This window comes from Petromyzon marinus, chromosome 17 (assembly GCF_048934315.1).
Source record: "Petromyzon marinus isolate PM22_M1 ecotype Great Lakes invasive population chromosome 17, UKy_Petmar_22M1.pri1.0, whole genome shotgun sequence".
NCBI classification, from domain to species: domain Eukaryota; kingdom Metazoa; phylum Chordata; class Hyperoartia; order Petromyzontiformes; family Petromyzontidae; genus Petromyzon; species Petromyzon marinus.
In genome coordinates, this window is record NC_133683.1 from 15,120,296 (window position 1) to 15,146,041 (window position 25,746).

The 25,746-nt window shown below is 50.9% G+C and overlaps 1 long non-coding RNA gene across 1 annotated transcript; it reads left to right on the forward strand.

The window, feature by feature from the left end:
- The first annotated feature begins 8,366 nt into the window (after nucleotides 1-8,366).
- LOC142924832 (uncharacterized) lies at nucleotides 8,367-20,223 on the forward strand. The gene is made up of 3 exons (XR_012941926.1): nucleotides 8,367-10,055; nucleotides 13,224-16,347; nucleotides 18,418-20,223. It is a non-coding gene; the product is annotated as an uncharacterized LOC142924832 (long non-coding RNA).
- Nucleotides 20,224-25,746: the final 5,523 nt, after the last annotated feature.

Genomic DNA, 25,746 nt, shown 5'->3' on the forward strand with positions numbered 1-25,746 from the left:
ATGGTGATGATTATGATGGTTATGATTATGATGATGATTATAATGATGATGATGGTGATGATTATGAGCTATTCACTGGGCTGCTGTGCCGTGGGCTCTGCTCTCGGCCACGGCATGAACAGAGAGGGTTGACAATTCGGCGTCCCAGTCAAAGTCGCTGGCGGCGACTGTCGCCCAGATTGATGGCCTTGGGCGCCATCCAAAGTGTCCCGATGCAGCCGCGTGAACTCGTTCGGCATTTAAAATATGAAACTTTGATTGCTGCGAATTAAAATCGCGTATATCATTCACTTCGCTCCAGCTCTGTCTGCATTGGCCCAGTCTATTTACTCAGCGTTTTTAATCACTGCACTTTTACGGTTAATAACCACAATGATTCATTATGCACGCCGTTCTGTACATAATATATTCTGTGCTGTGGTATATAAGTTATATATATACTGTTTATGCTGCAAAAAAGCCCCGGTCCTGATAAAGTTAAATTATGCATGAAATAATGCACATTTTAATTAGCGCCAGTGAGCTGAATGAATTATGACAGGAGACAGCATGGGGTAGTAATTTCCTTGGGCACAGCTACCGCAGCGGTCGGAGGTCATCCCCGGCGCGTTTACGTTTTTGCACCGCTCGGCGCCCCATCGCAGAAGATGAGACCGGCTTGGGCTGGGCGAGGAGTTGGGACGGGTGAACTCCACCGCCGTGGGGCTTGCCAGGTGCTGTAGGCACGGGGCTGCGAGGTGTGGCCGGTCGATGACGGTGTTGCGTGTCACCCCCTCTATGCGCATGGTGTGTACTCCGAGTGTCTCTGGCTTCCTGCCCACAAAACAAAAACGTTCCAATGGAATCGGCCGAACATCGAAATGCAGTACCCTCCTGGAAACCGGTTTTGAGACTCTATGAAGACTCTCTTGGCTAAATAAATGCAACTATCATTGCTCTCATTACGTCACTTCATTCTGAACATGTTATTGTGGACGTACCAATGACGTCCTCGTAGCCTCTGAACGTTGCCGTCGGTTATCCAACAGCAGCAGTAGCAGCATCGTTTGTGTCATCACACAGGCGACTGCGAGCGTGGAATCGATCAGCGTTCCCATCATGTTTTGCACGTCGCGAGACGTCCCCACGATGTCCTTTGACATCGCCACACTCTTTAATTTGTTGTCGTGCAAAACGAGGCTCTGAGTGCAGTGGTTTCAGCGTGACAGGCACGGCATCATTGGACGGCGAACCGTGCGGCAATAATTGTGCCCGAGGCTGCCTAGCAATCACCTTTTTGTGTGAACATCGCCTCTCGCTCCCCCACACCCGTTTACGCGGCGCTTTTGTTGTTGTTGTTGTTTTGTTTGCTGCGTACAGCCCGGGTGGAGGCCACGCGCGCGCCGCGCCCATCGATCCCTGAACCCGAACAAGCGCAACCCCCGTAATGTAACCCGCGCCCGTTGCTGCGTCCACGTAACGCCGACATTGCTCCACGTGGGGGCAAGATTCGATCCGGCGCCTGGGTCACCCGAGCCCCCATCGTTTTTTTTTGGGCGCGCGGCCTGAAAAGTTTAGAACGTCGGTCGGCTCGGCGGCAGGAGCGAGCGGCTCATAGTCGCGAGGGCATTCGCGAGCTCACGTCGCTGGGCCGTGCTTTGTCGTGATGGGAGCCGAGGTCCGCGCGAATTGGTCACAGGCGGGGGGAGGTGTTTTGATAAAAGGCTCAAAATGACGACGTGAAATTGGTGCGGCGTTGTGCCAAAAACGTGGACCGCTGAACTGACGGCGATACGCGGGCACGGAGCACCTACAGCCCCCCCCCTCCCCCATCGTTGGCGCAGCTTCGTGACAGCCGCGCACGGAATTGGCTCTCGATCCGCCTTCAACGGCGAGCGTGAGCGACGGCGAGTTTATTATATATTGTTTGTGCTGTTTTTCGCGCACGGACAGCAAGGGGACTCGTGATGACATCGCGACAATGGAGCGGTCTCACGACGGAAGAATGCCGCACGAGAGCGCAGGGGACGGGGCCAACACGTGGCGATGATCCGTGGACTAACCACCCTCCCCCCCCTTTCGGAACGAGGCACGGCGCACTTTGGGTGAAAGCGGCTCGCCGCTATTTTGCTGGCACTCGAGTTGGCCGCGCGTCACGCGACAACAACAACAACAACCCCGCACTGAGAAGCGAGAAGCGAGCGAGCGGCGCGCATCCGTAGTGGTGTGGCCGTGTTAGAGGTGAGTAGGGGGGGCACACGCCCTGTATAGCGCAGCCGTAGTGGTGTGACCTTGTTAGAGGTGGGTAGGGGGGGCACACGCCCTGTGTAGTGCATCCGTAGTGGTGTGGCCGTGTTAGAGGTGGGTGGGGGGGGGCACACGCCCTGTGTAGCGCAGCCGTAGTGGTGTGGCCTTGTTAGAGGTGGGTGGGGGGGGGCACACGCCCTGTGTAGCGCAGCCGTGGTGGGCCTGCGATCCTTGGCCGAGCGAGGTGGTTGCAGGTCGAGAGCGGAGCGCTGCTGCTACGACTGTGGCAGCCCCCTTCCCTACACACAAAGTTAAAGATCCCCCCGGCCATCTATAGGCTTCACATGATATTGGGGCAAGTGCTGTTCGCAAGCACACAGAAACAGCAATAGTTATTTATTTATCCAGAAGAACCACACTTAATCTTTTTCAGGATGATTTATTTTATTTTAACATGTTTTCAGCCGATGTCTGAATGTTTATACACGTGTGGGGAAATCGGAGTGCGAGGGCGTAACACTCTATGTCCATATTAGATAGGCACAGATGAGCGATTAGCCAACTTGCTGCACTGCCTTCTCCTGGCGAACCTCGACTCGCACAGGAAGGGAGTTTCACAACATCCGTGTGGTCCACCAACCCTCGTCGCCTCCGGCGTGCTGAAGTACAGACAGCCACGTGCATAGCCACCACCACGGCCACCACCACGGCCACCACCACCACCACGGCCACGGCCGCCCTGTGGCCACAAGGGGCTGGCTGGACCAGCACCCCCCACGCCAGGCCACCTTTTTCTCCCTATTGCTGATATTTAGACACCGCACCAGGTGCTAATTTCAGGCCGAAGTCGGCCTCCCTAACACACAGACAAAGATCCCCCGTATAGCGTTATCGGACTGTTGGTGCAAGTGCCGTGAGTGAGCTGCACCTATGCAGGCCGGCGTTTGTGACCGTGGGCGGGAGTGGAACTCGGGTGGCCGGGGTTCGCAGCGCGGCGAACTCAGCGTCACGCTACCCCATTCATGGAGAGATGAACGCGCGCGGGGGCTCAGCTGCGTGCCACCCGCTCCCCAGCTGGAGAGCGAGCGGCGCGTTACCCCCGCGACGTCAGGCGGCTGATCCGAGCCCCCGTGCGGTTCATTCTCACGAACATTACCACCATCGTGATTAACATTACCTCCCATCATTAGCATTATTTTTTTGCTACGTTCGGCATCAAATTCGAGTTCACTTCGGGCCAAAACATGTTGGAGAACATCAGTGCATTGTCATGTGCGCGTGTGTTGTGTGTTGTGTGTGTGTGGTGTGTGTTGTGTGTGTGTTGTGTGTGTGTGTGGTGTGTGTGTGGTGTGTGTTGTGTGCCAATGTAAGCACGATAATTAATACTAAACACAGCTGCATGTTTCCTGTATAACCTTTAGAGACGTTTGGGGGACAACCGCTGTTAGACGGCGCCTATTAAAGGCTGGATGAGCACACGAGGGGCGATGTGGGGGGTTACACCCAGCCGTCTTTGTCTCCCCAATAGTGATGACACACACGAGACCAGTACCGCCGTCAGAGCTGAATGGATGAGAGCGGTCCGTGCACCGCGCGTGGGGAGTGACATGGACTGCGTCTTCCTTCGCAGGATCGCGACTGTGTGGCAATGCCTCCATCCAGCAGTGGATAGACATTGACCGAAGATGCTGATGCTAATGATTGACGGTTCCTATCGCAATAGGAACACTACTTATTTAAGGCTAAGTTGACCTAGGGGAGGCACAGAATTGGGTGCCAGATGCCATGGACACGACTCCCTGCATATCAACGCGCAGTAATGCGTTAGACGGGGTGTTATATTTCTTGTATAAATGCAAACCTTACAAGTTATCGATGGAAAAAAAAACCGCGCGTTTTACGTTCGCGTGTGTCAATCGACACCCTCGGCACCCTTGCAAACGAGATGTCCTATCTCGGCAGGGTTTTCCATGCGAAATATTTTAATAAATGTTAATAATCATCTGCGTACTCACTCGCATACATTCCACATACAAAGACCGCCCCCATTGTAGCATGGGCAGACTGTTTGGGCAACTGTTCTAAGCGAGCACCTGTGTAGGCTGACACGGCACACGTGGGTAGTCGGTGGCCAGCAACTACGCTCTGCCGCCTTTGTCTCCCCAAGGGCGATGTTTTACACACAGCACCAGGGTACGGATTTGAGGCCGAGTCCGCCTAGGGATAGTCCAGGACTGGTTCAGATTATAATCGTCCCCCGTGTACTCTTAAACAGACTGTTGGGGCAAGTACTATTAGCGAGCACCTAGGTGGGTGGCCAGCACTAGGTACTTATTTGAGGCTGAGTCAACCTAGGGGGTGCCCAAGGTGAGTGGGAATCGAACTCGGGCCGCCGGGTTCGTAGTGCAGCGCGCTAACCGCTGCACTACCCCCCCCCCCCCCACCCACACACACACATGTACAAACACAATATATCTAACAGCACAGAGGGGAATCAAAATATTGCTGATGCACACACACAGTGGTGGCCATGAGCAATAACGTCAGCTCGTTGGAGTAAAACTGCGTTTTCATTCGGGAATGAGCTGCGCGCTTGTGCAGAAGGCGGCTGCCTGCCCGTGCGACTGCTTTGCTTCATCGAGGGCCCCCTCTTTGCCCATTCACCACGTCGCTCATCATTCCCCATCGTTACGTTCGATTTTGTGCCCATTCCATCAAAGCTTCCGTACGGTTCTAGATTCCGTACGGTTACTCAGCGAGAGCCCCATCGGCGAAATGGGGCCCAAGTGGTTGGGACGTTGGCACAGAGCTGCCGAGTGTGTAGGCGGTGCAACTTCAACGGGGAGAAACAAGGGCCTGAGGAGCCCAGACGTCGGGGTATGCAGAGGGGGGGGGGGGGGTGGAACACAGAGCCCCATTATTCCTTACGCCAGGACCCCCCAGGACTCCACAGGAACCCACCAGCCCCCCCCCCACCCCAGAACCCAACAGGACTCATGCCAACCACGCGACGCCACTGTTTTGGGAGGTTTTATGGGCGGCAGGGTAGCACGGTGGTGACGCTTGCGCCTTAAGGAAAGAAGAGCCTGGGTTCGATGCCCGACTCTGGCGCCTTTATTTGTGGTGTGTGGAATGTTCTCCCTCTGTTCTCCCTCTGTTCTGTCTCTGTTCTCCCTCTGTTCTCCCTCTGTTCGGCATGGGGTTTTTATCCGGGTTCTCTGGTTACTTCCCATAGCTGAAAGCCCTGGTATTAGCCAAACCGCCCAATGCTGCAAAAACTACCTGCAATGTACTCAATTGAGATCACACGCAGCAGCAACATCGCCCCTTACTGGGAAAACTTGGCAAGGACCCTCCCGAACAAGAGACCTGCGTCTCGGTGAGTATTTCCTGTGTGAACGAGCGCATTAACAATGATCGCGACAGCCAGAGCCAAGTGGATGGTGGAACAAAACTGTGCATGTGTAGCCCTTTGTCAATCCACGGGTGGCAGAAGACCTCCAACTGCAGGTGACACCGACCACACTTCACCGCATTGCTCAGTGTGAGTTGGTGGAGGTGGGAAGCGCTTAATCACCGTACAATTATGCATTTTTGCTGTACTGCCACCTGCTCCTCACCGCATAGCCTTGCAGCAGCCTGTAACACCCTGCTGTGCATGGCAGTCACACAGATCTGACGAGGTTGGGTGCATTCCGGGTGATGTGGCCACACGTGACACCAAACACGCAGGCGCAATTGGAATATCAGCAGCTGGGAGGCTCTACTCCCAGCAGCCCATGGGGCCTCAGACGAGACAACAAGCGGGGTAGATAAATAAATTAATAAACTCACGAAGCGTATCTTTAATTGGCAATTAAACAAACTTTGAGATCCAGCATTTCAAAATCATTTTCGGATCAATGTGTTCCGGTGCAGCATTTGTTTAACCCTGATCAAGTAACCTGGAGTCAGCTTGAGATCACACGGTGTTAACCACTCTTTTGTGGGTACAATTTACGCCCCAGATATGCATGTTTTTTTTTGGGGGGGGGAGGGGGGGAAGGGGCGGGGTGAGGGCATGCAATTAAATGTATTGATTATCGAAAACAACATCGGTACGCCGTGTTCATCAGCCCAGGAAACGTGCTGAGTGGGAGCAGGCAACGCGTCTCGGGGTGACTGCGAGGCGTCTGGACGCGCGTTGTGTCTCATCTGGGCGTCTCTGTGCGCGCATTTCTTTGTACCGTTCAATCGCCAAACAACGCTGAGGTTCGTGTAATGGGCCATTTGTTATGGTTGCAGATGCGAGCGATGTGCGGTTTGCCGAGTGGACTAGAGGTTAAAAAATATACTATTGTGCTGCTTCTTATCCGAAACCTCGTTTTAAACCCTTGATCTCCTGCTAGCAGGTTTGAAAGAGCACTGAATTCAAATGAGATATCTTATTTAAAATTCAAAATGTAAATTCTACATCTTGGGCACCCCACATTTTAGGTTGCAAAATGTTGTGAACTTTAACTTTCTTTTCAGCCAATACATCGGAAAGTTTTTTGACAAGGTGCCGAATCCAAGCCAGGCCATTAGGGGGTTGACAAGCGAGTTCCTCTCGGGCCCTGTGTACGAGTCTGATGCTGACGCCGATGAAAAAGCAGGCGAAGGCCAAGACCATTAAACCACATAACAAGGCAAAGATCCCCCCTATAGCCTTAACATACTTTTAGGGCAAGTACGAGGGGGTGGGTTGCCAGCATCACGCCTGATCGCCTGCGTGGCGATGTTTACACATCGCGCCAGGTACTCATTTGAGGCTGAGTCGACCTAGGGGGAGGCCCAAGACCCGTTCAAATAAATCGTCACCGGTGTTGACCGTGAGCGGGAATCGAACCCGGATCGCCGGGGTCGTAGCTCAGCGCGCTAACCGCTGCGCCACCGCTCCCCGGATGCCACATCACGGCCACTTCGACACGTGACGTCTCCCCGACCCTGCGCTCTCGCTGCCACGCCAGCCCCCTAATAATAATAAAGTTGTTTTAATTACGTTGGGAATCCATTAGCCACTTCCATTTTCGATTGCTTGGCACGTGAGAGGAAACCAGAGAACCTTGAGAAAGCCGAAGGATGCCGAGAGGTGATGGCACTCAAAGCTCTACGAAGACAGATTGAATCCACACACGCGCGCACATCCCATGTATTGAATCGTCTGCGAAGTGAGCCTACTTGCTGTACTGCCACCTCCCGTACTCGCCACTAACCAGGCTCATCCCTCTCGCTTAGCTTCTGACACCCAATGCGATGGGCTGAGATTCATAGCAGGGGCGTGATTTTCCAGTCGTGTCACCTGTGGGCGAGTCCTTGAATGTGTAGTGGGTTCCAGGACACGGAGACGGCGGAGTAGAAGCACCACTATTTTATTTAAACCTTAACAAGGGTTACACTAGAAGGGGTAGCGGCCCCTTTACCCGTATAACTCAGGAACACACCCCAGGCACTCTAGCCTAAGCTCTAGGCTCCCAGTTCCTCCGGGTAGGGCTCTATGGGAGGCTATCAGATCTGGCCCTGGTTAGGCGCAGATTTCGGCACCCCGCCGACCAGACCGGCCCTTAGAAGGACTCTGACTCTGGAGCTCTGGGGCCGCACCACTGGCTTGCTGTGCCGGCCCTGAGAAGGGCAGCGGTCACAGGAGTTCCAGGGTCTCACCTCGCTGGCCTTCTTTCTTCACTGGTTACTTCAGCCTCCGGCCCAACACTCTGCCTCGAGCTCCCTGGCTCCCCGCACTTTATATCCACAGGGGGTGTGGAGCCTTAGCGGACGTTGTTGTAGCCACCAAGGTGTGGGTGAACCACACCTTCCCGTGCCATGTGTTTACTCCCCATAGCACCCCTACAAATGTGAGCGCACTTGGTTGCGTGGTGTGTCGGGTGGGCAGGGTCCCCAACCACGCGGTGCGCGAGTTCACGCGGTGCGCGAGTCCACGCGGTTCACGTGGTGCGAGTTCACGCGGTGCAAGTCCACGTGGTTCACGCGGTGCGAGTTCACGCGGTGCAAGTCCACGTGGTTCACGCGGTTCAAGTCCACGCGGTGCAAGTCCACGTGGTTCACGCGGTGCGAGTCCACGCGGTGCAAGTCCACGTGGTTCACGTGGTGCGAGTTCACGCGGTGCAAGTCCACGTGGTTCACACGGTGCAAGTCCACGTGGTGCAAGTCCACGCGGTGCAAGTCCACGTGGTTCACGCGGTGCGAGTTCACGCGGTGCAAGTCCACGTGGTTCACGTGGTGCGAGTTCACGCGGTGCAAGTCCACGTGGTTCACGCGGTGCAAGTCCACGTGGTTCACGTGGTGCGAGTTCACGCGGTGCAAGTCCACGTGGTTCACGTGGTGCGAGTTCACGCGGTGCAAGTCCACGTGGTCCACGCGGTGCGAGTTCACGCGGTGCGAGTTCACGTGGTTCACGCGGTGCGAGTTCACGCGGTGCGAGTTCATGCGGTGCAAGTCCACGTGGTTCACGCGGTGCGAGTTCACGCGGTGCGAGTTCACACGTTCCCCGTGGGGGTGATGGATGGCATCGCCACCCGCATCACCGCGGCCCCCTCGACTTCGACCGCGACGGCTCGACACTCGCAGCTGCCAGCAGCTTCGCTCTTCGCACTGTTGTGGCGTTTGTTTATTTTTTTTGACATTCAGATATTTTGCTCAGGAACACGATTGGTTGAGTCTCGCCATGGATTCATTGCTCTACGTTGCGCTACGAACCCGGCGACCCGGGTTCGACTCCCGCTCACGGCCACCAACACCAGTGACAACTGTCTGAACCGGTCCTGGGCATCAAGTGGGTTGACTCAGCCTCAAATGAGTACCTGGCTCGCTGTGTAAACATCAACACTGGGGAAGACACAGGCAGTCAGGCGCGGTTATGGCCGCCCACCCCTTTGTTCCGTGCCGGAACTCGCTAACAGCACTTGTACCAACAGTCTGTTAGGGCTATACGGGTAATATTTAGGTATTTTTGCATGTGACTCTATGCGAGCATCTGAGTGCCTTTCTCTGTACACACACACACACACGTGGATGTATTACACCCACGTGGTCCTGACAACGCACAGGTAGGGAACTCGAAAGACCGGCCAGGTGAGCTCTCTCTCTACACAGATTTCGGCGTTGCCACACGGCTCAAAGCGCTGGCGTCTCGGTTCAATTCCAGACTCGGGTGAGAGGTTACGGACAACATAGGAGGTTCCCCGGACCGCAGGGTTTCCACAGATCCGATTGGACTCCGGGTTGCGTTGTCTCTGGGATGTCTGCGGGTTGAGGTGACATGAGCAGGTGAATTATAAAGCAGTCACTGCAGCGTGCAGCAACTGAGATGGAAGATTCACATAGACGCGGTGCGGGGCGGAATTGAAGAATGAAACACAGAGCTGCGTGTGTATAGCATCTAGAGACCCTGCACCTGGAACCTAGAGACTGCACCTGGAGTCTGGGGACCCTGTACCTGGAGTCTGGAGACACTGAACATGGACACCCTGCACCCGGAGCCTGGAGGCCCTGCACCTGGAGCCTCGAGACTGCACATGGAGTCTGGAGAGTCTGCATATGGAGCCTGGAGACCCTACTGCTAGAGCCTGGAGGCCCTGCACCTGGAGCCTAGAGACTGTACCTGGAGTCTGGAGACTCTGCATATGGAACCTGGAGACCTTACACCCAGAGCCTGGAAGCCCTGTACCTGGAGCCTAGAGACTGTACCTGGAGTCTGGAGACTCTGCATATGGAACCTGGAGACCCTACACCTAGAGCCTGGAGGCCCTGCACCTGGAGCCGAGAGAGGCCCAGCACCTGGAGCCGTCTGAAGCGTGAGTTTCCGCCTCCCCAGTGCTGATGTCTGAGTTAGATCCGCACTGAGTGACGCTTCTATGCCGGGATGTGAATCGGGGAAGGAGGTGTGAAGCTTGGCACAGGGTGTTCGTGTTGATTTCGGAATATTTTATTTCACCCATTGAAAATCGTAAAGCCCCATTGATGCGCTCTGTGTGTCCAGGGGTAGCTCATGAAGAGTCATGGTTCCTCAAGCTCGTTATACTCAGTGCACAGCGAGTGTAGGTGTTACTGATTGTCTGAACCGGTCCTGGGCCTCTGCTAGGTCGACAGCCTCAAACGAGTGCGGTGTGTAAACATCGCCACGAGGGATACAAAGACGGTCGGGCGTGGTGCTGACTCACTCACCCCCTCGTGTGGCGTACCGGCCTTTATAGGTGATACCCGCTAACAGCACTTGCCCCAAAAAGTTTGAAGCTATACGGAGGATGTTTATTTATTTTCTTTGCGTTTGTGTACAGAGAAAGGCCCACCTCTATACATTCAACTCGTACATAATGTTTGACCACGTAATGTTAACCACGTAATGTTAACCACGTGAAAATCTGGATTTAATAATAGTTGCCGTTTACGACGAAGTGGCGATGACGTCACCACGATTGTGCAATTTTAGGCGCCCGTCGCTCCACTCGTTGTTGTGAGCGTTGCTCCTTTGTCCTCGGCTGTTGGAAGGCCACTGCCTCCAACTGCTCAGTAGCAGCGTCCTTCACGAGTCTCCTCTACAGAGGCCGACCTTGACACCGCTGGTACCATAATTCAGCGGGTCCACTCAGCTCGACATCCTCCTGCACCACATCATTCCATATTTTCTCTAGCCCGTAATAATACGTACACAATCATAATACGTACACAATCACCACTAATCGTACGTACATGCACAGACCGTTCTTGTCAATCCGCTGCTGAATGAGGACATCCCCACTGCGTGTCGATCAGTGGGCGCCGTTTAATCATACTTCAGCAAAGCTGATCAGTGCGGGTTGGTTGAACACGCAGGGAGACAGACGTAGAGTTCTGTTGATGCACTATTGTTTTTCTTCTACACAGTTCTGTGCTGCCCATCACAGCCAAGTAGCCGATAGCACCTGGTGGTCTCCCATTAAAGCACTATCCAGGCTCAAACTTGCTTAGCTTTTTGAGATCCGATGACATCGGTGTGTTGTAGTAATAGGTTTTTACCCTTTTATCTGGCACAAAAAACTGACACCTTTGTACAAGGGATCATGTTTGCAATAACCACAACATAAGCAGTCAAAATGCAAACAAAAAGAGACAACTCTGATAATGCACTGTCCTTGAAATTGATTGGTCTACACCCGAGACAGCTTTTTTTAGAGCCTAATCTCTACTGGTGTTGGACCAGAAGACGCCTAAAGACGTACAACTCAAAAACAGCACACTATCAGAGTATTGAGAGCTCGGGGTGAGCATTTACACTGAGACCTCCTTTGCCAGTAGCAAGATGTAGTAATAGGTTTTTACCCTTTTATCTGGCACAAAAACTGACACCTTTATACAAGGGATCATGTTTGCAATAACAACAACACAAGCAGTCAGATAAAAGGGTAAAAACATATTACTATATCTTGTTACTGGCAAAGGAGGTCTCATAGTGATATCGGGGTGGATTCGTCACAGGTGTTCCTTGAACTGTAAGGGGTAATTAGGTAGGTGAGAGCACGGGTAGAGTTGAGTCAGGTGAGAGGGGAGAGGTAGGGGAGAAAATGGTCTTCTTAATGTTTACTCACTGTAATTTTCACAGCGGGATTTCACACCTAGGGTTATGTGTTGCATGTGTAGTGTTTATAATGATGAATAAACTTATTACGAGGCACACTCTGTTTATTGTCTTTCTCCTCTGACACGGTCCCTAACACAGAGAGGGGTACACGGTCCTCTCACCTGATACCATAAGAAGGTACAGCCTCCGGACTTAGCGGGAACTACACACAGGTCTCTTGATACCCTAAGGAGGTCCAGCCTCCTGTCTTGGCGGGACTTACTCTCGAGTCTACCGCTATCCTAGAGTCCACCGGCTGGGACCTAGGGGAGGCTATCTGACCCACCGCTGGCCCGGCGGGTCTTGACCACTGGCTACGCCGAGCCTTAGCCCTCAGAAGGGCTGGGAGGCCGGGTCCAGGGTCCTCTCTATCTTCAGCCCGGGCTTCGGTCTTCGTGTGGGGAGAGAACTCTCTGCGCTCTGCGCGCTCACCCTTCTTATACCCGTTTGTGGCCAGGTCTAACCAATCCCACACTCACACGTGGAACTGTCTGATTGGTTCTTACCAAACTGTGGCTACCATCCACTTCACCTCGTCTGACCCCAACCGTTATTCACACAGAGAGGTAACGCTGCACTGCCCCTTTGATACCTAGTGGCAATGCAGGTTAACGAACAGTGAGTATTATTGGTTCTTTTGGTAAAGTTACGTAGAAGGGAAACAATAAAATAATAAAAATATAAAACATTATTTTATTGTATCCCTTCTACGTGACTTTACCGAAAGAACCAAGAATATGAATCCCTGCAGTCACGAAAGCTTTAAATAAAAATTTGAACAGTGAGTAGTTAGCACTTCTACACACGTTAGACACCATTGTTGTTGCTTGCAGTGGTATTTTTCCGTTAAACAAAAAACCCCCATTGCGATTAACTCTTAATCTTTTTTTATTAAGTACGTGGGCAGTTGGATGTAGTCGGTTTGGTGATGTTGCACTCCGTTGAAACCCGTTGCTGGTCGCTGTGTGTACAGCTGCAGGACTTTTGCCAATCCACTGCTGGATGAGGGTCCTTTTGCAGTGTGTGTTATGGAAATACCGTTTTGTGGGTTTTAAAGCTTTAAACAGCTACATTTAGTCGGGTTGTGACCACACGAAATAAATCGTGTGGTTAGTTTTGTTTTTTTGTTAAAATATATATATATTTTTTTATGAAAACAGCAATGGAATGCCAAATTCCAAAAATGGCAGTGCTCCCCGTGGGATATCAATGATTGTTTTAGCGGTGTCACATACCCTTTAGAGGCTGGCAGGTTTTTCGGCGATTTTGCGAAAATGTATGATTTGCAGCTGAAATATTTGGTATGAATGCATTTTATTTGTAATAACTTTTAATGCAATAATCTTCTCTTTCTCCCTTGCACCAGATCACCTTCAAAGCTGGTCCAGGTCTACATGATGTGGGCTGCTCCACCTCTCCACCTGCTTTTTGTACACCGGGAGATGTTAGTACATTCACAGTGTAGATACACACACGTAAATAGGGACATACAGACACGTTAGTAGAGAGGGACGGACAGACACGTTAGTAGAGAGGGACGGACAGACACGTTAGTAGAGAGGGACGGACAGACACGTTAGTAGAGAGGGACGGACAGACACGTTAGTAGAGAGGGACGGACAGACACGTTAGTAGGGAGGGACGGACACGTTAGTAGGGAGGGATGGACAGACGTTAGAAGGAGGGAGGGACGGACGTTAGAAGGAGGGAGGGACGGACACGTTGGGAGGGACAGACACATTAGTAGGGAGGGATGGACAGACGTTAGAAGGAGGGAGGGACGGACACGTTGGGAGGGACAGACACATTAGTAGGGAGGGATGGACAGACGTTAGAAGGAGGGAGGGACGGACACCTTAGGGAGGGACAGACAGACACGTTAGTAGGGAGGGACGGACAGACAGACACGTTAGTAGGGAGGGACGGACAGACAGACACGTTAGTAGGGAGGAGCAGACAGGCTAGTAGGGAGGGAGGGACAGACAGACAGACACGTTAGTAGGGAGGGAGGGATAGACACGATTGTAGGGAGGGACAGACAGACAGACACACACGTTAGTAGGGAGAGACATACAGACACGTTAGTAGGGACAGACACACACGGCACTTACTTTGCGCTTCGTGTTTATTCACCTCGAACCTTTGCCGGGGATGGAACCTCGTGCCTCCACGACTCCGGGGTTGTCTCCCATCGCCTTGCGCCACCGACTCTTCACACCGATGCACGGAGCTCCGCGTGGTGAAGTGATTGCACCGGGCCCACGTGGCTGTGAAAATGCAGGCAGCGACGTCACCGCGTGATTTATAAATCAACAAAAAACCGAATGCGGGATTTGAACTCGATACTACGGGTTCAGAGGCAGTCGTGATAGCCCACTACACCACGCAGACTCACGGATGTTAACTTTGTCGCGGTTATTACAACATCGACGTTGTTGGCTATGCATGTTTTTTTTAATATATAAAAAATAAAACTACGAGTTTCATTTTGCATTTGTGCTTGAATTTGCCCAACTATTAATCCTATTACTTTTAAAAAGTTGGATTTGAACCCAGGACTCCATGACGCAGAGCCCCACGTGCTCCCCACTCGACCACCAAACAGTGTCAACGTCACAGGGCTCCGCGTGCGATGATAAGCACACTCGATGATGTAATCGCGTGATTTGTAAATTAGCAAAAAACAAATCCCAGGACTTGAACCTGGATCACCAGCTTCAGCAGCAGCCGTGCTACCCCTTACACCACGACGACTGGGTGCTTGTAGCGACTTTTCTGGTTATTAGATCATTGTTTTAATTTTGTTGTGTTTTATAGTAAAAGAATATTGAAACCACATTCGCCTGCTAGCTTTTGATCTGCATGCATTATTGAGCTACGACACATTATAGCCCGTCTAGGTTAGCTGCATCTCGAATCTCTTTAAATGCAAACATGCCAAAAAAAACCCATATATGTATTTTTAACCCTGAATAATCCGCCTTGGAGGCCGATTGTTTTCTCTCACGGGGCAGACAAGCTCACCCCAAGATGTCCCAAATCTCTTTAACCGAGACATTCGCCGTCTGTAGAGCGGTTTCCTACATCCCAGAAGCAGAATAATCCCATTGCCCGTTCCTACACGTAGGCACACCTACACACCTACACACAAAGACAAAGATCCCCCGTGTAGCCTTGACAGACTGTTGGGGCAACAGACTATTGTAAGCGATCACCTGTGTAGGCCGACACAGCACACGTGGTAGTCGGTGACCAGCAACTACGCTCGGCTGCCTTTGTCTCCCCATGGGCGATGTTTACACACAGCACGAGGGTACGGATTTGAGGCCGGGATAGATGGTCCAGGACTGGTTCAGATGACCGTCACTGGTTATTGGCCGTGAACGAAAATATAATTCGGGTCCATGGGTTCGTGGCTAAGCGTGCTAACCGCTACACTACCGCTCCCCACCTACACACCAACAACGCCTACTGTGTGCGTAATGAAGCTCTCTGTGCACACACACACACGTGGGTGTATTTATCACACACAAATGCACGCAAGTTGGTCCTGCCGTACACAGGTAGGGAACCCGGAAGACCGGCCAGGTAAGCTCTCTCACTCTCTGAACAGATTCCGGCGTCAGCACGCGGGGCCGGCCCGACTCAAACCGCGGGCATCTCGGTTCAATTCCAGACTGGGGTGAGAGGTTATGGAGAATGTGGGAAATTTACCGAACCACAGAGTTTCCGCCCACTCGATTGGTCTCCTGGATGTGGTGTCTCTGGGATGTGTGCAGGTGAGGGTGACGTGAGCAGGTGAATAATTATAGAGCAGTCACTGCAGCGTGCAGCCACTGAGATGGGAGATTCACGATGACGCTGTGCGGGGCTGCATTTAATTCAATGAAGAAACAGCCAGGGTCACTCAGTTCCGTGCGTACAGCACCCAGAGAACCTGCACCTGGAGACTCTGCAGCTGGAGACCCTGCACCTGGAGACCCTGCACCTGGAGACCCTGCACCTGGAGACCCTGCACCTGGAGACCCTGCAGCTGGAGACCCTGCACCTGGAGACCCTACACCTGGAGACCCTACACCTGGAGACCCTGCACCTGGAGACCCTGCACCTGGAGCCTAGAGACCCTGCACCTGGAAACCCTGCACTTGGGGGCCCTGCACAAGGAGACCCTGCACTTGGGGGCCCTGCACCTGGAGACCCTGCACCTGGAGCCTGGAGACCCTGCACCTGGAGCCTAGAGACCCTGCAGCTGGAGACCCTGCAGCTGGAGACCCTGCACCTGGAGACCCTGCACCTGGAGACCCTACACCTAGAGACCCTGCACCTGGGGGCCCTGCACCTAGAGACCTTGCACCTGGAGACCCTGCACCTGGAGCCTAGAAACCCTGCACCTGGAGCCTAGAGACCCTGCACCTGGAGACCCTGCACCTGGAGACCCTGCACCTGGAGACCCTGCACCTGGAGACCCTGCACTTGGAGCCGTCTGAAGCGTGAGTTGCTGCCTCTCTGGGGCTGTCTGAGTTGGATCCGCGCTGAGTGACGCTTCCATGCCGGGATGTGAGGGGGTGTGGAGCTAGGCACGAGGTTTTGATGTTGATTCAGGAAGACTTTATGTAACCTCTTGAAGTATTAAAGCCCCATTGATGCGCTCGGTGTGTCCAGGGGTAGCTCATTAAGAGTCGGGGTTCCTGCATCTCGTTAGACTCGGTGCACAGCAAGTGTAGGCGATACTGGGTTTGTGTTTACGTATATTACAGCCCATATATACACATTCAACTCAGTAATGTTAAATACACGGAAATACGGCCTTCCTAATAATACTTAATCATTATACGTACATACCACGAAACGTACGTACATGTGCAGACCTTTCGCGTCAATCCACTGCTGGATGAGGACCTTCCCCCTGCGTGTCGGTCAAGGGGCGTTGATTTAACCATACTTCACCAATGTTGATCAGTGCGGGTTTGTGAACACGCAGGGAGACAGATGCAGATATCAACGGATGGACAATTGGTTTTGCTGCACTGCTTCGTGCTGCCCTTCACAGCCACGCAGCCTATAACACCTCGTGGTCGCCCATTCAAGCACTATCCAGGCTCATAGCTTTTGAGATCTGATGATATAAGGTGATTTGGTCACAGGTGTTACTTTAACTGTAAATATATATAATGAATGATGCATTGGTGATATCACATCGCAGTCCCCGTCCATATTCAAAGTCGGCCAGGATTTGTCAGTGCCGATGACCCAGGGGGACGCATCCATCCGCGCGGCGCCTGCAGCGAGTGAATCCCCTTGAGTTAGAAGCAGGCGAGAGCAGTGAAGAGGCTCGAGGGGAGACTCGGGGCAAGACTCAGGGGGAGACTCACGGGGAGACTCAGGGGGAGATTCAGGGGGAGAGTCGGGGGGAGACTCAGGGGGAGACTCAGGGGGAGACTCATGGGGAGACTCGGGGGGAGACCCGGGGGGAGACTCAGGGGGAGACTCAGGGGGAGACTCAGGTGGAGACTGAGGGGGAGACTCAGGGGGAGACTCAGGGGAGACTCAGGGAGAGACTCAGGGGGAGACTCAGGGGGAGACTCAGGCGACCACAGGCAGGGGCTGTTGCCACAGACAGGCGACACCGGGGCTCTCAAGGCGGGCGGGGGCGACGAGGAGCAGCGAACTCCCATCGAGGGGAGCTTCACTGGGGGTTGGAGGGCAACCTTGGGTTGCTGGAGCGGAGAGCACGGTGAGGGGAGTGGAGTGAGGTGGAAGGGGAGAGGTGGGGGAGAGAGTCGTCTCTTTAAATGTTCGCTCACTGTGATTTTTCAACAACGGGTTTTCACATGTCGAGGTTTGTGTTGCCATGTTAGACACCATTCTTTTTCTGGAACGTCCTGTTATTTAGTCGTATTTTGCTAAACCCGAGGCATGTAGCTTTTAATGGTTTTAAAGACGTACGCAGCTGAATGTAGTTGGTTTGGTGATGTTGCACTCCGTTGGAAACCCGTTGCTGGTTGCTGTGTGTCCAGCTGCATGACTTTTGTCAATCCATTGCTGGACCAAGGGCCTTTTGCAGTGTGTGTGTGCCATGGGAGTGGCGTGACTATTCTTCACGACTCCTGGTTACGGTGTTGTGGGATGTAAAGCATTAAACAGCTCAATTTTGTTGATTTGGTTATGTTTGATGGTATTTTTCTTAGATAAATTATGTTTTTAAGTTGTATTTTGTCGTGAAAACAGCTATTTAATGTAAAAATATAGCATTTGTAGCGCCCTCCTGGCTAGGTTTACATTACTGTTGTCACGTGACTGCTTGATATTGGCAGGCTTTTCCGCGATTTTGCGGAAATTCATGACTTAAAGCTGCAATACGTTGAGTATCCGCTGTAAATGCATTTATTTGCAAGAAAGTGACACTTTTAATGGAGATTTCCATAAAACAGCGCCCCCTAGTTGTAAACAGCGCCCCTAGTGGCGAGACAGCGCCCCCTAGTGGTCAACTTTCATAGTCATGTAAAAAATGTTTTCACGTAATCTTTTCCTTTCTCTCGATCCCTCTTCGACTGTTCCAGGTCGCCCTTCCACAGCTGGTCCCGTGGGCTGTTCCATGTCCTCAATACGGCCTGCACTCACAGTAGTTACACGCATGTTAGTACATTCACATATCAGACAAACGTCAATACGTTCATATATTAGACATTCACTTCGTGTTTATGCATCACCCTACCTTCACCGGGGTTTGAAAGCCTCGCGCCTTGATCAAACCAAACTCCCGTTGCCTTCGGATGTTGTCTCGCATCGCCTTGCGCCACCGAGGCCTCACACAGGTACAGGGAGCTCCGCGTGGTGTAGTGATTGCACTGCGCGCGCGTGGCTGTGGAAATGCAGGCATCGACGTCACCGCGTGATTAGTAAATTAGCAAAAATCTAAAGCGGGATTCGAACCTGGCTCCTCGGCTTTTGAGGCCTCAGTGGTATACCGTTACACTACACGGGCTCATGGGTATTTGGAAGGTTGCGCTTATTATATCAAGGACGTTTTTAACTTTGGTGTTAGTGTTGCTGCATATTGTTTAATAATAATAAATATATAAAAGTAAGAGTTTCATTTGCGTTTGTGGTTGAATTTGCCAAAAAATATATATATACAATTTAAAGGTTGGATTTGAACTCAAAATTCCATGATTTGCCGCCCCATGTGCTACCCACTCAACCAATCAGTATCGATGACGTCACAGAGCCCCACGTGCTATAGAGTCTGCACCATGCCCGCGTGGAACGACAATCACGTTCAACGACGTCATCACGTCATTTAAAAGTTATCGGCAATGTAATACGTGATTTGAATCTGGGTCATCAGCCCACGAGAAACGCGTGGGTTATGCTCGTTCTGGTTATACCATCGTCCGTTGTTTTCATTTATATTGTTTGTGGAATAAAACAAACATTAAACCATACACAGTACCCGCGGTTGGAGGCACAACACAGCATGGATCGAACGTGGTGGGTTAGCAGACGTATGAAGTGGACTTTGTCCTGACTCATGATTGAGCTTTTTGTGAAACTGTCCTCTCCAAGTGCAGGCCAAGCGGCGGTAGCACAGCAAGCGGGTCCGTGAAACCGCCACCTCGCCGCCTGAGCTCTGCTGCTACAACCAGGCTGACACGCTATCACGTGACCTGCTGTCTCACACGTGTTCGTGGTGTACGCGTGGTGTACGCGTGCGGAACACGTGGTAAATGTGCACACGCAAGCCCTACCAGGATACGCACGCCCCACATCCAGGCGGCAAGGCTTCGAGGTGGATGAACTTAGGCACCGTTGGGGGCCGTTCTCCCGGCTGCCGGGGAGACCCATCTCGACTCGACGTTCTGAGTCTTCTTTTTGTTATCACCGTTATAACCCACCTGCGCTGTCGTCGTCACGTTAAAATAAGGCCATGTTCATGTGGATCTCACGCAGAGAGCACCTTGCGTCAACAACAACAAAACATATTCTTAGCTCTTTCAGTAAAGTCACGTTGAAGGGAAACAATAAAATAATACTATATATAAAACAATAAAAATTACAAAACAGCCGCGGAAAATGACGTAGCAAAACCAATGTCTCCAAGTCCCTTTCATAGGCTCCTTGTCTGCACTTGAGATGCACCGTTTCCTATATATACACAGGACTGCAAACGGAAGAGTATATTTCGATTTAAAGCTTTCGTGACTGCAATGATTCATCTTCTTTGGTTCTTTCGGTAAAGTCACGTAGAATGAGAATAAAATAATAAATTGATAAAATAAAATAACACAATAATATTCTCACGACGTTTCGGCCACAACACAAGCGGCCTTCATCAGGTGAAGGGAGCGAGACTGTCTGGTAGGACAGCGCTGTGAACTGCAAATTTGCATATCCGCATTTAGGTAGGACAGCGCTGTCCTACCAGACAGTCTCGCTCCCTTCACCTGATGAAGGCCGCTTGTGTTGTGGCCGAAACGTCGTGAGAATATTATTGTGTTATTTTATTTTATCAATTTAATATTTTATTCTCATTCTACGTGACTTTACCGAAAGAACCAAAGAGGAAGAGTATATGTTGCATTTCAATTCAACCCGTATGTTTACCTCCCAGCGCAGCAAATGAACAAGCAAATGCGTGCACGATGGGGTTTGTCTGTGCGTGTGCAGTGAGCCGGCGCCATCAATTCGCTCCACTCGGAAATCCGGTTCCAGCTCCAGACGGCTCCAGCCCGGGTGTTCGTGGTGTAACCCTGCTTATCTGTCATCCAGACCCCTCCCTGCCCTCCAAAGCACCTGGCTGCCCCCCTACCCCTCTCTCACTCTTGCCCGCGAGAAACGGAGAATCACCAAGGTGATAGTACATGGGTGGCTCCCAAACCTTGAAGATTGAGGTTCATCTCTGCTTTTTATTTTCGTTATAACGTATACATATATATGTGGCTCACGTTATCTCGGCCAAATCTGTCTGGTAAGATGGATGAGGCGGTGATTTTATCTGCATGGCAACGGCTGATGGGCTCACTTTGCTTCAGCTGGCATATGTGTTAGATTAGGCTGCACACACACACACATGCACGATAACAATAACGATGCCATTTTGCCTGACATCTGCATGCATCATTCTTAGGAACTGCAAATTTGCATATCCGCATTTAATATTCTCCTCACAAAGTCACATTGATCAAATGGAACTCGCCGAGATTAATATTACTTTGTTTAAAATTCTACCGATATTAAATTGTTATTAAATTACAGAGCCACGGCTCAGAATATCAATTTGCGGGCGTCGCTCTTTGCGAAGGAGGAGGCGTTTTGCGAGCGGCATAACGTCTCAAGAAGTGACACCAGCGCAGTCTCTCCCCAACGCGCATTCGTCACAGCAAACGGAGCCTAATGGCCCTGCTGACAATCCCGTGTGCAATGCCAACGCGCGCACAACAACAACAACACGCGATGCCCCCCCCCACTCCTCCGTCTTGTGTGTCACTTTTGCCGCCTTGTGTTTCGGCAAAATTGCTCACACACTCGCACGGGGTTTCACACTCGGCGGGTGACAGCCATCCACTCGCTGCTGTCTTGTCACTCACCGCTGGTGTGCCCATAGCCAGCGGGCCCCCAAAGATCACCCACCGCCTGCTTCAGCGGCGCATTAACCCGCCAACGCAATAACACAATCAAACCTATTAACCTATTTTTCGGAGCGAGCACCGCCGGTAATTAGGGGCAATCACCCAAGGTCTGTATATCGTGATTACAATTAGCATATTTAATAATGGACGAACGCCGCGCTTCGAGGCACGCGTGGCTACAAACGACGGCAAGCGGTGCTTGCGTGTCGGTGTCCGTCTTCTCTGCAGCTCCCTGCCATGCCAGGTCACCTCATTAGAGCCACCTTCTATGGCTCGCGCCGAGCCTGGGACGGCCCCCTCTGCTGTTCGAGACCTCGAGTATTCACAACCACATCTCGCCACCCCTCCCCACACACACAAGGCGGACATAATCGCCGGGAGCGAGTTGAGCCCCGGCTTGTGTGTCGTTTCGCGTATTTCAGCGAGACGATATTATTCATATCCGCGAAACTGTTTTAATTGACATAGTTGCATTTGTTTCACGTAGTTTAATTGACGGATGCGTTTTAAATGGTTGAGATGCATCTAATTTGGTAGGTGTACAGTGAGGGAAAAAAGTATTTGATCCCCTTCTGATTTTGTACGTTTGCCCACTGACAAATAAATGATCAGTCTATAATTTTAATGGTTGAGATGCATCTAATTTGGTAGGTGTACAGTGAGGGAAAAAAGTATTTGATCCCCTTCTGATTTTGTACGTTTGCCCACTGACAAATAAATGATCAGTCTATAATTTTAATGGTAGGGTTATTTGAACAGTGAGAAACAGAATAACAACAAAAAATCCAGAAAAAACGCATGTCAAAAATGTTATAAATTGATTTGCACTTTAATGAGGGAAATAAGTATTTGACCCCCTCTCAATTAGAAAGATTTCTGGCTCCCAGGTGTCTTTAATACAGGTAAGGAGCTGAGATTAGGACCACACTCTTAAAGGGAGTGCTCCTAATCTCAGCTTGTTACATGTACAAAAGACACCTGTCCACAGAAGCAATCAATCAATCAGATTCCAAACTCTCCACCATGGCCAAGACCAAAGAGCTCTCCAAGGATGTCAGGGACAAGATTGTAGACCTACACAAGGCTGGAATGGGCTACAAGACCATTGCCAAGCAGCTTGGTGAGAAGGTGACAACAGTTGGTGCGATTATTCGCAAATGAAAGAAACACAAAAGAACTGTCAATCTCCCTCGGCCTGGGGCTCCATGCAACATCTCACCTCGTGGAGTTGCAATGATCATGAGAACGGTGAGGAATCAGCCCAGAACTACACGGGAGGATCTTGTCAATGATCTCAAGGCAGCTGGGACCATAATCACCAAGAAAACAATTGGTAACACACTACGCCGTGAAGGACTGAAATTCTGCAGTGCCCGCAAAGTCCACCTGCTCAAGAAAGCACATATACATGCCCGTCTGAAGTTTGCCAATGAACATCTGAATGATTCAGAGGACAACTGGGTGAAAGTGTTGTGGTCAGATGAGACCAAAATGGAGCTGTTTGGCATCAACTCAATTCGCCGTGTTTGGAGGAGGAGGATTGCTGCCTATGACCTCAAGAACACCATCCCCACCGTCAAACATGGAGGTGGAAACATTATGCTTTGGGGGTGTTTTTCTGCTAAGGGGACAGGACAACTTCACCACATCAAAGGGACGATGGACGGGGCCATGTACCGTCAAATCTTGGGTGAGAACCTCCTTCCCTCAGCCAGGGCATTGAAAATGGGTCGTGGATGGGTATTCCAGCATGAAAATGACCCAAAACACACGGCCAAGGCAACAAAGGAGTGGCTCAAGAAAAAGCACATTAAGGTCCTGGAGTGGCCTAGCCAGTCTCCAGACCTTAATCCCTTAGAAAATCTGTGGAGCTGAAGGTTCGAGTTGACAAACGTCAGCCTCGAAACCTTAATGACTTGGAGAAGATCTGCAAAGGGAGTGGGACAAAATCCCTCCTGAGATGTGTGCAAACCTGGTGGCCAACTACAAGAAACGTCTGACCTCTGTGATTGCCAACAAGGGTTTTGCCACCAAGTACTAAGTCATGTTTTGCAGAGGGGTCAAATACGTATTTCCCTCATTAAAATGCAAATCAATTTATAACATTTTTGACATGCGTTTTTCTGTATTTTGTTGTTGTTATTCTGTCTCTCACTGTTCAAATAAACCTACCATTAAAATTTTAGACTGATCATTTCTTTGTCAGTGGGCAAACGTACAAAATCAGCGGGGGATCAAATATTTTTTCCCTCACTGTATATATGAACAGTTGCGATGCGTTTGGCTGAATTTATTGGAATATTTGCTGTGTGGTGAGCGACTTGTGTCCGTGTGGCATGCGTCTATCCCAGAACCTTAGAGACTCTGTACTATAAAACATTCCGCTTCAATAAAATCACATTTGTTCTCATGCATTTCACATGCACAATAACCGTGTTTTCGGGATGAGGAATGAACATCAATGTTTGCGCATTTGTATTGATTAAATTAGCATATTTAGTATCAATACACTGCATAAAATCAGTTTGCAACAAAACATTACAGCAACAATGCTGTCAGATATTCATTCAAATTTTCCGTTTAAATAAATTACATCAGTATTTATACATTTTATAGATCACGCAGCGTATGTGATGCAGTATCAAGTCTCAGAAGATCATGAGATTTTATTAAAACAGAGCAACATTGTGCTCTGATGTCTTTTAACCAAAAATGGCAAGTACATTTTTTGGGGATCAAAAGTGACCATCAATATTTCCACATTTTATTGATTACATAGCGTTTCTATTATCGACATATCCCATACAATCAGTGTTCAACCAAAATAAGAGCACAATCTTTCACCCCGTTTTTTGGCCAAAACCTGACACAGGTTAGCATTGTTTAAGATTACGCAAAAACACAATCACGGGTCACTACATATATAATACTTAAACAATACGCTGGCATTCGTCCCTCCACATAAATACAATATTCTTCTTAGTCCATCAGCCTGTCGGCTTTTCAGACAAATGTTATCCACCAGCAGCAGCATCTTTTTAAAGCAAGCAAACTCTGGACCGATGTTTGACCTCCTGGGTCTCATCAGCAAGGTCAGAACTTGCGAAGCAAATGCTGCTGGTTCACCAGATGTCATTGGCAAGAGCACTCCATATACATTATGGGATCCTGTTCAGTGATGCTGTACAACGTGAGAGGTTCTTCAACAGTCTGCGTAACTCTCCCCTCTCCCTTCGTCTTTTCCATCTCTACCTAACCTTCGCTTCTCTCTCTCTCTCCATTACCTTGTTATTAAATCACTGCTCGGGGTACAATAGGTGTCCCCGAGCAGTGATTTAGAAAACTATAATTATAATGGTTGTGCCCCTGTGTATTTGTTGCGCTGAAAATAAAATACGTATATTTATTAAATAATCAAAAGTGCCACCGTAATTCTTTACTGCGTTGTACCGTTCTTTGGCTGTGTGTAGACGATGGAAGGCAGTGCTGAATTGGCTGGAGCCCTCCCAGTTTCCAATCACTAGGGGCTCCAGACCTCAGTCATCTGAGCTGGCAGCACTTCACACGATCATTGTTGTGATGGGGATTCAACGAATGTGTTTGTATTTTTGTCGATTTAACTTGTGAAATAATTGAAAATTACAGCCGCGCCTTTAATGTTGTCGCCATCCCGTCTGTCTGACGCGGAGAGGATGAAAGCACGAGGGGGGGTGGGGGGTGGTGGTGGCACCCCTCCCTGAGTCTCTGGGCTCCACCCGTGCGGTGTCTCCGCCACCGCCGCTCAATTTACGAACAGCTGGGCCTTCTGGTCTGCGTGCGGTCTGTCGGGCTGTGTGCGTCTCTTGCGTTCCAACACCGGCGACGATTATATCCGAACCGGTCCTGGTTCTCCCCTAGGTCGACTCAGTCTGAAACGAGTACCTGGTGCGGGGTTTAAACATCGACGCGAAGGAGACAAAGGCGACCGGGCGTGGTCCTGGCCACCCACCCTATCGTGTGCCGCTCCGGCCTTCATAGGCGCTCGCGAACACCACAAGCCCCAACACTCTATTAAGGCTATACAGGGGATCTTTGTCGTTGTGTCTCTGTTCACCCACAATATATATTTGGGGGAGGGAGGGGGGGTCGGTGGCGCAGCTGTTTGCGCACTGCGCTACGAAACCGGCCACCCGAGTTCGATTCCAGCTCATGACCAATAACCGAACCTGTCCTGTACCTCCCCTAGATCAACTCAACGTTAAATTAGTAGCTGGTGTTGTC